Raw genomic sequence first — 12,980 nt, forward strand, 5'->3', positions numbered from 1 at the left:
GAAAAAAAATCACACTTCCAACTCTGTTATAAACAGATGCAAAATTACCTCAAAAAAATTCTTGCAAATGGAATCCAGCAACAAATAAGGAAAAAGTCATTTTTAATGACAAAAAAGAAAAAAAGTCTAAAAAATATATTATGTGAAAGAGCTTTGTCTTGCAAATTCCAACTAAATGTTGAGATAAGTAAATAAATTCTAAATAAATGAAGGCTATATCCTATTCACTGGTTGTGAGATCCTATGTTGGAAATATATGAATTTTCCTCAATCTGATCTAGAGATTAGATAGGTGTATGTGTGTGTGTAAATTGACGTATTTCTAAAATTTTTATGGAAATACGAAAAATCAAAAATAAACAAGGACCTATAAAGCTATAGTGATTAAGACAGTGTGGTATTAGTGTGAATTTAGAAATTCTCTAATTTCTATCAGAGAAATAGAACAATGAAATAGAATCCAATAAAAGACCACATACATATGGTCACCTGATTTGTGATAAATGTGACACTACAGTGCAAAAAGGATAGGATGAACATTTTAATAAAAGAAGCTTGTTAACTTAATCTTCATTTCAAAAAATATATAAAACTTCTATCTATCACAGTACACAAAAGGATATTTCAGATTTTTCGCATATCTTCATATGAAAGGTAAAATTATAAAACTTCGAAAAGAAATATATGCGACTACCATCATGACCCTAGAATAGACAGGCATTTCTTAGACACAAAAATTACTTAAGGATTACTAAAATATTGATTTGGATATATTGAAATGAATAATTTATTTGTTATCAAAAGAAAACCCTGAGATTAAATGTAACCCATAGAGCAAGAAAAGATCAAGGCAGTAGATATTTCTGACAATGGACTAAAAACTATAATACATAAAAAACATCCATATATCAATTTTTTAAGACATAAAAGAAAGCCAATCCAAATTGATAATCAGCAAAATACACAAAGAGACCATATTAAGGGATGCCCAGCTTAGTAATAAGAAAAAGGTGCTCAATATTATTATTAAATAAATGCACACTGAAACCATAATACAATACCATTGCACCTATAACAGAATGCCTAAAGTGAAAAAAAAAAAAGAAAATATGAAGTATAGACAAGGATATGAAATAATTGGAAATCTCATTTCCTTGTGGTAGTGGTGACTCTGGTGCACACACTTTGGAAAATTAAGTGGCAATACTTATTAAAGGTGAAAGTATGCACAGCTGTGATGCAGTGATTCTATTTCTAGGTTTATACATCCTGTAGTTTTGAGGAGATTGATTACTGAAAGTGAGTAGAAGGGGCTTTTGTTTCATTCTGGTGATGTTTTATGCCTCGATTTGGGAGTTGGTTATATTAGTGCATTTATTTTGTAAAAATGCACTGAACTATACACACTTTCATTGTACTTCTTTCTAAACATTTTATTATAAAGATTTTTCAGACACCCAAAGTAGGTGAAGTAATTTTATAGCAAACACCAATATGCCCATTGCCTCTGTTATACCATTAACAGTTTAATTTTATCTGACTTTTTCATAATAAAGTATCTTCCAAATAGCAATTTACATGATATTTTATATTGTCTTTTATAAATCATGCATGCAATAAATTCTTCTTTAAAATTTAGTATTATTTATTACTGAATATTCTTGGGAATCTTTGATACCTGGAGTGTTTTTTTCTTTTGAGGAATATAATGTGTCTATATATTCGTGTATATGTTTATAATAGATATATTAAGAATATATAATGTGTGCATGCATATATATAAGAATATATATTTGAGAATGGATACATACTCAAACACACACACGAACACAACATACGCCCATAGCTTATAAATGTATTTTGCAAGCTACCTAACTTATATAGAGATAGGTATTCATAGAGTCTTGAGTCCCAGAATTGTTCTTCATATGACATCCTATATTGGAAGTGAAATAAAAATTATTTCTTGATGATCTAATTTATCAGAATGATACAAAGCTTTGGATAAATAATTCAATTTTTACAGGTATATTAAAAATGCACTTATGATATGATTTTTGCAAAGTGAAAGAAAATGAATGTCTGAAATAATGGAATATGACTAATCGAAAGCATTCACCCTCAGGGATGCCTTATTAAGGCTATTGCAGAATGAGAATTACAATACTATTATGTGACTGAAGGACAAATGGTTTAAATTTCTGTTTCTATTTCCTCGTTCAGTGGAGAAAAGATGTACAAAGGAAGAGTATCAGAAAGCTTAATACTTAACAACAGTCAAAGGTTTTTAACATGATATGTATGACAGTGTTATTCCCTCTCCAGAACTATTGTGGATTTTTCTAAATTGTTTGTAGTAGGAGCATAAGGAATTTACAAATAACCCATGTAAATAATATAAATAACAAATTCCCACTTAGTGAATTGTGTATCATAGACAAGCATTTGCTATATGTATTGTCTTTCTTTTTAATCCTCTCCATTACCCTGTCAGTTTATGTGAACAAGATGCTTTAGTTCAAAGCTTCACAGTGTGATTTCCCCTGCTTCAATTGTTACAGACACCCAGCTGTCACAAACTCTTCAATTATTTATTTATCCTTTATTTATCTATATCTCAGCAGAACAATGGCTTACTACCACACATCTTTCCTAAGTTTGAATGATCACAAAGCTCATAATATAACTTCTTGAGGAATCTGGCTAGTCTAGTTGAAAGGAGTGAAAATTTGCAATCCAATCAGAACATGCTACTGCTTCTTTCAGGAAACTTTTCAAAAAATATTTTAACTTGAAACTATCATGAACAATTCTGATGATTTACTTGGGAATAAAAAAGCAAATTGTAAATTAGACCCAATGTTTTATTTGTTTAGTTCATAGCTGTTTTTTCTCTTTTACATATGTTCCAGTCAAATGACAATAATCATTGAAAATCAATAATGTCCCTTCATTACACATACTAATATGTTTGCTGGTCTGTGAGATATTATCTGTAAAATATCACTTAAACTAATATATTACAGACAAAAATAAAGCTGTGATAATACAAAAAATATCTATTCTTTGTGATTTTAACATTACATTTATGTTTTCTGTATTTAATATTTCTTATAGACAAAATATTTTAAAACTTTAAACTGATTTTTGGTTGTTTCTAAAAGATGAAAACCTGTGAGTTTATAGAACCTCTTTACAGATGGTGCCTTGGACTGTACAGTATCAATGATATTCCCAAATGTAGATGTTTGAAGGATATAACATATCCAAAGTATGGCCATAGTGGTCCTTTTAAAATTAATCAAAATTTCATAACCCTAACATTCTTGAAATCAACTGAATAAGTCATCATTTTCAGCTACCATGCTTCAGGACACGATTATAAAGAAATAAATGTGAATAGATAGTTGCTACAATAGACTGTTTCAAAAGAGTCAGTATGAATATAGGAATTTCATTTCACTGTCACAATACATGTATTGTCTCAACCTTATTTCTATTATTTCACTAGTTTTATTGTAACTGTGAGGATATTGGAGGCCAATATTCTCATAATGAAAATGAAAAGTTTGTACAGTTTATTGCTAAAATCTTTTCAAGCTCTTATGTTGATAGATTTATCTCAGTAGCTCAACCAGCTATTCTGTTGCTGAATAACATATTAGGTACTTGCTCAAGTTATTATACTTTTTGAGGTCTGAGTAAATATTAAATTTATCTTAAAAATTTAGCTAAAGTTTTTGATTCAGCATCAATTTTCTGACCCTGAGTATTATATTGCATTAGCAGCATAGTAAACACCATAGAGGATTGTACAAACCGTTCTTTTAGAGAACTGCAATTAAATTCTAAATTCATCTAGTTATGAAACAAAAATAAGCTAATTGAGATATCATAAAAATTGATTACCAACTAAAAGCCTGTGATATACAACTCAGCACTTTATATTTAAAAAATCAGTTAAAGTATATTTTCATAAAATTTACTTAATTACAGTTTTATTACTTATATAAGGTAGTTTATTCAGTAACAGGCTTCTGATCCTCTTCACACCCAAACTCCAAATTAATATTCTTTAACTTGAGCGACTTCCTTGGAAAAACTGACACAATTTAGCATATAGTACATTTCAATGCAGAGGAGGATAGAAAACTTTTTTTTTCAAATTATGAAAGGTTATTATAGCACCATATTAAGACATAAAGAGAATATTTTAACCAGTATGAGTTTATTCATTTAAAAATAAAATCCTTTGTACTTCTTTGATTGAAATGTCATTAAGTTTCTATTTACGGTAATGGTCAACAAATGCCATGGTATATCACCATGGGCAAGATGTACGTGCTTCTTTCCCTGTATGCCTAATCCCACCAACGTTGTTGCAATATTATCCTCTCCAAACCCTTCAGAGCCCTGCATACATCAGTTATGCCATTCATTCATCTGTCTTCAAACTCTCCCTTTTAGAATTCTTCTATCATCATTTAAAGTTTACTCAATTCTGTACTCTTACAACACATACGTGCATGCACACACACATGCTTGCACACCTTCACACACACACACACACACACACACACACACACACACACACTACTTTCCTCATCCCCATACCTTAAGCTAATAACTGGCTTCCAATAGAATGTCCTTCCCTAGGTCACCAATGGCACCATTATTATTGATCCCAGAGGTAACATTTCATTCCCTATCCCAGCCATCTTTGTTGAAATGACTGAAGTATCTTCTCTTTCCCTTCATTTCTGAAGACCCTCTTCCTTTGCCTTCAGTGACACCACTCTCCACTCAGGCATTTTCTCCATTTCTGGAGTCAGATTAACTGGAGGTGAATCCAGGCTTCATCACTTCCTTGCTGTTAAGACACTGGAAAATTCCTTAACCTCTCTTTACCTCAGTTTTCTTATTTGCAAATTAAGGATAAGAACAGCATTTACATCACTGGCTATCTCTGTGGAGTAAATCTTGCCTTGGTGTTTCTGAATAGAGAGAAGATGCTTGGGCATAGCAGAGAAGAAGAGCACTTTTCCCAGCTGTTGTTATTGGTGGGTATCTTGATTAAGTGGCTCCTAATTGATACAGGGAAGAAGGAGCCAACTTAGGCTGCTTTCTCTTGCTAGGTTAGGGGGATCAGAAAACAATAGGTCTGGGAGCCTTCTTATCAGATGGGGTCAAACCAGATGCTTTGCTAATGTGCTATTCCTCCAGCTCCTGGTATCCCAAAGCAGTTCACGTTTTTTACCACCTTTCAGGGTTTTCCTTTGTTTATGTCTTGTGTCATTTCCAGAATTTATAGTTCTGCATACTAGGAAGGAACAAGAAAAAAAATGGCTCTGTGGCATATTGTCTGAACCAGGAGTCCATTACATATTTTATACTGAAACATGCTTCATCTGGGAGCCTTGGTGACTGGTATTCTCTTTGCTTATAATTACTTCAGGTGTCATATTTGAGAACTGGTTCAATCATGATGCTCAAATATTGCCGAATAACAATATTCTACAAATAATGCTCTCAATGTTCTAATTAAAATTATTTTTTATAAACATCAAGAAAAGTAAAATCTAATGATATAATGGCATAAACAATTGCAGCATAGTAGCTTTTTATTCACAGCATCTTGAAGTGAGTGACAAATTGAAAGGAGATAAACAGGATTTTATTTATTCTAATCAAATATTAAAATATGAAATACTTCCATTGTTTATTCTAACTAGATAGTAAATTATGTAATAATGGTGAAATACCATGGGTTTTTTATTAATGTGGATTAGTACAAATATTTGGGTTGTTTTTTAACCTTATTTATTGAGGTATAATTGGCTTGTGCAAAATTTACTGATTTTTCTCCAATTTGATGAGTTTGACGAATGTATATAGTTTTGTATTCACTGCCAAAGTCCAGATATAGAACATTTTCATTATTGTGTAAATTCAGATGTGCTTTGTTTTAATGTAATTATAAAGATAACATTAATCCCATTTACTTCTATATTTAATATGATTATACAATTCAATTACTCTTTAGTAAGTTTAAAATTGTGTTTCAAATAACACTGTTTAATTATGCATTATAAATATTTGACTAAACAAAAGAACTATATTCCATACGCAATTTCACTCTATAAAGCTGGAATGTTTATAGAGCTGCTTCCTTCTTCTAATTGCATTATATTTTCACTTTTGTATATTTGTGCTTAAGGTTTCAAGAAATGAACTTATCATTAAGAGGGAACAATTTATTTAAAGAAATTCAACTTATTTCATCAATATACTTAATGTATCAGTCAATTTTTAGTTCTAGAGATAATAATAAGTCTACCGGTAATATAAGCAAACAAAAACATGATATATGGAATTAGGTTCTCACCCATTATTGGAAGGGCTGGTTTGAGCAGTTTCTGAGAAGAGCTTCTAAAGAATTCCTGAAGCTCATCACAACAATGGCATAGCCAGAAGGTTGCTCCTTTTGCCATGACAGAGATGCTGGAGATTCAGAATACTGCCTTCATAACTGCTGGCTCTAATGTCATGCTAACTTTGTTAATTATTTTTCCACAGTTTCAAATTTTATCACAATGTAAAATCTAAGCAAAATGGTTAGTTCAAATAATAAAAAACTTCTGTAAGTTAAGCATGTATTTTCATAGAAAATAATATGCAATTTCATGTAACTTACGGTACATTGTCCATCAAAAAATAGGCTTCCATGAAAACTGCATTAAAAGGCAATGTTTCTCTATCTTTCACACTTCATAAAAGCTAGATAAAAATTTCTGACGCAAATTTCTTTGTTTCTCAACTTTGAAGCTGAAGCTGGAAGGTTTATATGTTTGCATTTCAATTTAACGACACAAACAAAAATTTCTTCTGTTTCTCTCTTTTCTGTTGGTCTTGAATGTCCTCTGGGAGCCTCCGTTCATGTCTCTTATAGAAAAACGACATAGTCCATTCTCATACCAGCGCATTTCTTTTTCCCTTTGCTTTTGCGGTCTTCCTCTTCTTCCCTCCTCTTTAGATTTTGGTGATCATTGACTATTTTTTGTGTACTTATTTTTAGTTGACGTATAATCTCTGCTCCATACATTACTGATTTACATGGCAGGAAATGTATGAGACACCATCTGCCATCTTCCTGATAGATCTGGACCCTAATTTTGCCTCTGTATTGAAATCGCAATTGCATTCTCTAGAGTACATTTATTTTTCTCAAGAAATGTGTTAAATCCAGCTACCAAAAAAATGCAGTATGTCCAACTACTAAACATGTATCTTGGATCTCTGTAGCTATATGATTTTCAAGAGCCTTATCTATGGGATCCATCTGCTTCTGATATGGTTGTATTGTTATTTAAATAGGGAAGATAGACGTAAATGAAGCTGCTATGGTCAGTGAGGGATCACCCAGCTGGTGCAAGTCACCTCCATCCAGGTATCCACAGACTCACCTCAAACTTGCACAAGTTGCTTGTTTTGGTTTTTCTCTAACCGTCAAGAAACTTCTGCCTCAACTGCTGGCCCAATGATCATAGCATCTCTGCCTTGAACAATCTCTGAACAACACTGAATGGCATCAGCCACAAAGCTAGGGACGAGAAACTGGCTCCCTTGTTACTGTTACCATAGAAAAGTAAATGGCCCTGCTACCTTGTTTGTCAGGAAAAAGAATAAAAAGGCATCTTCCCCTCTTACAGAAAGTAGGTCATATGAAAATCTGAGCTGTAAGGGAGTACAATGAGAACACAGTCTTTAGCTTTTCCAAATTGAGTAGGTACTTAGCCAGACTGCAAGAGATTTGGAATGTGTCTGAATAAGCCAATCTGAAATATCTGAACAGTCCCCTCCAAGACTATTCAATATTCATGCACCTGCGTTTTCCGAATTTTAACTTCAAAAGAGTAACAGTACATGATTAGTCTAACATAATTCAACTAATAGCTTGTACATGATTAGATACATGTACTAATCATGTATCTAGTACATGATTAGTCTAACATAGTTCAATTATATTTTGCACAGATTAAAATGCACTGGTCCTCCCCAAAACAGGTCACTGTGATGGTCACTCCTCTTCTGATCCATTCCCAAATATGTCTTAATTTCTTGACATCAGATAATAAATTATAAAGTTATCCAAACCAACATACACTAAAAATGATAGGGAAAAATTAGACAGAAAAGTCTGGTAAAAAAATGCATACATGACATTGCAGGAAGGAAGAAAAAGCAGTGTACAAATAATAAATGCTGGAGGATGTGGAAAAAAGAGAACCCTCCTACACTGTTGGAGGGTTGGGAAAACAGACTGGAGGTTCCTTAAAAAACTAAAAACAGAGTTACCATATGATTCAGCAATCCCACTCCTGGGCATACACCCAGAAAAGATGAAAGCCCTAATTTGAAAGATACATGCACCACAATGTTCACAGCAGCACTATTTACAATAGCCAAGACATGGAAGCAACCTAAATGCCCACTGATAGATGAATGGATAAAGTAGAGATGAACGGATAAAGTAGAGGTGGCATATATATATTACTGAGCTGTAAAAAAGAATTAAATGCCATTTGAAGCAACATGGATGGACCTAGAGATTATCATACTAAGTGATGTAAGTTAAACAGAGGAAGACAAACACCATGTGATATCACTTATATGTGGAATCTAAAATATAGTACAAATGAAGTGATTTACAAAACAGAAACAGACTCACAGACATAGAAAACAAGCTTATGGTTACCGAAGGGAAAGTGGGAGAGGGATAAATTGGGAGTACTGGAATAACAGGTGCACACTACCATATATAAAATAAACAACAAGGTTTTACCCCATAGCACAAGGAGCCATATTCAATATCTTATAATAAATTGTAAGGGAAAAGAATTTTTAAAAAATATATATATATATATGTATAACAGTCACTTTGCTGTTTACCTGAAACTAACACAATATTATAAATCAACTATACTTCAATAAAAAATAAAACAATAAAACAAACTTATAGGGAATAATCAGAGGGAAAATTATGGTAAATAAATGCAGACATGACATTGCAGGAAAGAAGAAAAGGCAGGAATCCTTTACATACTTGATTTTATATCTGATCATGGAAATTTCAATGGTATTCATGCCATTCTTTCTACATTACTCATCCTGCATTTCTCTATGTGGTACTAAATTATCCAGGTTTCCATAACAAAACTTCATTCCTCATGATCTGACTCTTAGTTGTCTTGTCAAAATGGAATTCTAATCCTTCATTAACTTTTACCACTTGACAGAAAATCTAGGAGGCATTTGAAGAGTTCAACTCCAGGCCAAAATCCACTGTGTGATATTTCAGGCCTGATCATAATAAATTATAGAGGCTTTACCTAGCAGGCCTCAAAGGGGAAAGATATTCCCCTAACATCAGACTGGATGCACAGCTAATGCATTGCAGTCTCTGGAAGAGGCTGCAGTCAAGGACTCAGACCCCGCCCATGGATGGCCAGCTTTCCTTTTGTGCAAATCAGCCACTCCTGGCCCAAGCCCCTGCATCTGAGACCTCCTGACTGGAGTCCCTTAGCAGAAGTCTTTTCCAAGTGCCCCTCCTCAGACTTCCTTACTGGCATCGGGGGAGGAGGGGAAGGGAAAACCTGAGGACATTTTTCTGCACTCTGACTTGGTGCTCCGTACATTTCCACTCCTAGAGTCCTTCCTCTTCTTCTGCCCGCCCCGCTCCCCAGTCCCTAGGTCTATAAAATAGGGGGAGCATTTCATCCATCACTCCTGGGTGAGGAGAAGATCCCCACACCTGTGCTGATCCCACCTGACCTCTGCCCAGAGCTGTTCCATGGGGAAAAATGGAACATAGTGGGGACCAGAGATTTTTTTTCGTTTAGCCTCTTATACTCTCAGTTAGCGATTAAAGTAACATTACTACTTCCACTTTAGCTTGCTGGGTTTTTTTCTTTTTTTGCGGTACGCGGGCCTCTCACTGTTGTGGCCTCTCCGGTTGCGGAGCACAGGCTCCGGACGCGCAGGCTCAGCGGCCATGACTCACGGGCCCAGCCGCTCCGCGGCATGTGGGATCTTCCAGGACAGGGGCATGAACCCGTGTCCCCTGCATCAGCACGTGGACTCTCAACCACTACGCCACTAGGGAAGCCCTTTAGCTTACTGTTTTAACTGACCACCTCTTGATGGGGTTGGTAACCTCTTGACAGCAGTCAAGAGAGTACATTGGGGTTTAGCTTTTTTCACTGATTTTATTGTATAATATGAATTTTATTTCTTGATAATAAAGGATTTAACATCTAAGCCACGTGGCAACATATTTAATTTTCCATTCAGTGGCATGAAAAAATAACATATGTATAAATGAACCCATATTATTACTGTAGTTCAGGTCACCCTGCATTTTCTCTTGCACTATCAAATGTACTATCCAATTAAGCTCTCTGCCTACAGTCTTGTCTATGGTGTATTCCCAAACTATGCATCTGAGGTGAGACTTACAAAAATATAAATCTGATTTTTTTAAATTAATTAATTAATTTATTTATTTAGTTTTGGCTGTGTTGGGTCTTCGTTTCTGTGCGAGGGCTTTCTCCAGTTGCGGCGAGCAGAGGCCACTCTTCATCGTGGTGCGCAGGCCTCTCACTGTCGCGGCCTGTCTTGTTGCGGAGCACAGGATCCAGACACACAGGCTCAGTAGTTGTGGCTCACGGCCCTGCATTGGCAGGCAGACTCTCAACCACTGTGCCACCAGGGAAGCCCAAATCTGATTCTTTTATTCCCTATTTTAAATCCCAGTAAAGTCTTGTCAGTTCCATTAGAATAAATTATAAGCACTTTGGATGATCTAAAGGCATTTGTAATTTAGCCCAAACTGAATTCTCTATTCTCATCTCTTGACATCTGCCCTCTACCCACACACAAAGTTACTTGCCATTCTCCCAAATTATGTACTCTTTCTCACAAACATACCCTGCAAAACCCACTCTATCTTGCTAGAAAGACTTTTCACTTAACTCTCTTAGTCATAATTGATACTCTAATTTCAAACTGTTTCCCATGGAAAGGTTTTACTGATAACATAATTTTGTTTCTTTAATGCAGGCATTAGCAGTCTACGGCCTACGGTATTTATACAACCAGCAAGGTAATAATGCTTGCAGAGTTTGAAGTAATTTTTAAAATTTTTATATAGTTTGTGACATAAATTACATAACATTTCAAATTTCAGTTTGTTTATAAATAAAATTCTATTGGGGCACAGATCATTCATTTACATAATGTCTATGGATGTTTTTATGCTATAATGCAGAGTTGAATAATTGAATAGTTGTAACAGAAACTACATGACTGTTAAAGCCTAAAATATTTACTATCTGGCCCTTAACAGAAAAAGTTTGCTGAAACTCACTCTAAAGTATTCCATTAAGATGTATATTTATGGTATTTTATTACAATTTTTATGTTTATTTATCTGCCTGTCAGTTATAGTTTTTATAAAACTGTAGTCTTCTGAGACAATGACATTCATAATTAGTTTTCAAGAACTGGCATGCAGTAAACAAAAAAATATTATGAAAAATGTGGTCTCAGTTTTTAAGCAAGTGGGTAAGAATGATTTTCTGTTTTATTAAATCTCTGCTTCCAACCCAGGAAGTGACTGCCATTCACTTTTATCTTACTGCTCTTGTCATATTAACTTGATGAACAGCAATGAACTAATCTTTGAGTTTCTTAATAGAGTGTGTTTATAAACATGAGCTTTCTTTTTTTCTAGCCACTAAGAAAATTCAAAGGCTCTCTACCTAATAATGAGTCATCTAATTAATGAGACTGAATTATCCAATAAATGGACTCTCTGGCTTAAATATCTTCATTAACTTTCTCCCTATTTTTCAAAATAATATTTTCACATTCATGCAAATAGATTCATGATGTGTCTTTAATCAGTTATTCAGTGTAGGCGTAGAGTTAATAATGCCAATAATTGTTCAAACTGGAGAAAATCTAGGACTCAAAGAAAAAGAACATTATGAATTAATGTTTTGACAAAATATGTAAAATACTTGTTTTTCAAAAAAATTTTTTTTGCCATATTTAAAATTCTGACAACCCCAATGAATGGTAAGTATGTGAGCAATGGACGTGTTATCTAGCCTTATTGAGGCAATCATTTTACAACACAGAATTGTATAAAAACATCACATTGTACACTTTAAGCTTACACAATGTTATATGTTAATTATATCTCAATAAAACTGAGGTGGGGAAAGGTAATGGTAAGCTAGAATTTATTAGAGATATTTGAATCCTGGAATCAGTATTTACAAGATGAATATGTTCCAGTTTCACACACACCAGTTGAGTAATTTAGAGGATGTTGCCCAGTTAGGTTATAAACGTCTTCAAACTAGAAAAATATGGGGAAAAAATTAGGTGTGCTGTGTTTAAATTTTCTATTACAATTTGTAATTACGTTGTTTTTCACTGCATCTTTACTCTTACTTTTATAAATTAGTCATAAAATGACTTAAGTATGAATGGATATAAAGGATTCAGTCATGATACCTATTTTTTTCTAGGAATCTAAATGTGATATTTTCCTTGTTTCAACTTGTCTAGGTAGGCTATAGTTCCCAGTTATTCAAACACTAATCTAGGTGTTGCTTTGAAAGTGTTTCTTAAATTTGATTAAAGTCAATAATCAGTTGACTTTAAGTAAAAGACATCATCTTAGATAATCTGGGTGAGTCTGATTTAATTACACGAACGACCTTAAAAAGACAGCCAGCTTCCCCTGGAGGAAGAAATACCCACTGTGGACAGCAGCTTCAGTGTCTGCACCAGCGTTCCAACTTCCCCTTCCTCACAGTCTGCAATAAGGATAATGTTCTTGTCTATCTGGACTATTCCTTAACAATAAGCCTCATAATGTGTCTTCTACTAGTTCTACCTCTCTGGTTCAA

Source organism: Delphinus delphis, chromosome 5 (assembly GCF_949987515.2).
Source record: "Delphinus delphis chromosome 5, mDelDel1.2, whole genome shotgun sequence".
NCBI lineage: Eukaryota > Metazoa > Chordata > Mammalia > Artiodactyla > Delphinidae > Delphinus > Delphinus delphis.